The sequence below is a fragment of the Physeter macrocephalus genome, chromosome 7, assembly GCF_002837175.3.
Source record: "Physeter macrocephalus isolate SW-GA chromosome 7, ASM283717v5, whole genome shotgun sequence".
Classification (NCBI taxonomy): Eukaryota; Metazoa; Chordata; class Mammalia; order Artiodactyla; family Physeteridae; genus Physeter; species Physeter macrocephalus.
In genome coordinates this window covers 118,044,326-118,046,143 of record NC_041220.1, presented here as the reverse complement: position 1 = coordinate 118,046,143, position 1,818 = coordinate 118,044,326, and positions in this window count along the sequence as shown.

Below are 1,818 nucleotides of genomic sequence, written 5' to 3'. Positions count from 1 at the left end.
AACAATACGTTACTAAACAACCAAGAGATCAATGAAGAAATCAAAGAGGAAATCAAAAAATACCTAGAGACAAATGGCAAGGAAGACACGACGATCCAAGACCTATGGGATGCAGCAAAAGCAGTTCTAAGAGGGAAGTTTAAAGCTATAGAAGCCTACCTCAAAAAACAAGAAAATTCTCAAGTAAACAATCTAACTTTACACCTAAAGGAACTAGAGAAAGAAGAACAAACAAAACCCAAAGTTAGCAGAAGGAAAGAAATCATCAAGATCAGAGCAGAAATAAATGAAATAGAAACAAAGGAAACAATAGCAAAGACCAATAAAACTAAAAGCTGGTTCTCTGAGAAGACACAGGTGAATTCTATCAAACATTTAGAGAAGAGCTAACACCCATCCTTCTCAAAGTCTTCCAAAAAATTGCAGAGGAAGGAACATTCCCAAATTCATTCTATGAGGCTACCGTCACCCTGATACCAAAACCAGACAAAGATGCTACAAAAAAAGAGAATTACAGACCAATATCACTGATGAATATAGATGCAAAAATCCTCAACAAAATACTAGCAAACAGAATCCAACAACACATTAAAAGGATCATACACCAGATCAAGTGGGATTTATCCCAGGGATGCAAGGATTCTTCAATATATGCAAATCAATCAATGTGATACACCACATTAATTAATTGAAGAATAAAAACCATATCATCATCTCAATGGATGCAGAAAAAGCTTCTGACAAAATTCAACACCGATTTATGATCAAAACTCTCCAGAAAGTGGGCATAGAGGGAAGCTACCTCGACGTAATAAAGGCCATATACGACAAAACCACAACAAACATCATTCTCAGTGATGAAAAACTGAAAGCATTTACTCTAAGATCAGGAACGAGACAAGGATGTCCACTCTCACCACTATTATTCAACATAGCTTTGGAAATCCTAGCCACAGCACTCAGAGAAGAAAAAGAAATAAAAGGAATACAAATTGGAAAAGAAGAAGTAAAACTGTCACTGTTTGCAGATGACATGATACTATACATAGAGGATCCTAAAAATGCCACCAGAAAATGACTAGAGCTAATCAATGAATTTGGTAAAGTTGCAGGATACAAAATTAATGCACAGAAATCTCTTGCATTCTATACACTAATGATGAAAATCTGAAAGAGAAATTATGGAAACACTCAAATTTACCATTGCAACAAAAAGAATAAAATACCTAGGAATAAACCTACCTAGTTAAGGAACTAGAACAAATCATGTTAAAATTTGTATGGAGACACAAAAGACCCTGAATAGCTAAAGCAGTCTTTCCCTGACTTCAGACTATACTACAAAGCTACAGTAATCAAGACAATATGGTACTGGCACAAAAACAGAAACATAGATCAATGGAACAAGATAGAAAGCCCAGAGATAAGCCCACGCACCTATGGTCAACTAATCTATGACAAAGGAAGCAAGCATATACAATTGAGAAAAGACAGTCTCTTCAATAAGTTGTGCTGGGAAAACTGGACAGCTGCATGTAAAAGAATGAAATTAGAACACTCCCTAACACCATACACAATATAAACTCAAAATGGATTTAAGACCTAAATATAAGACTGAACATTATAAAACTCTTAGAGGAAAACATAGGAAGAACACTCTTTGACATAAATCACAGCAAGATCTTTTTTGATCCACCTCCTACAGTAATGGAAATAAAAACAAAAATAAACAAATGGGACCTAATGAAACTTCAAAGCTTTTGCACAGCAAAGGAAACCATAAACAAGACGAAAAGACAACCCTCAGAATGGGAGAAA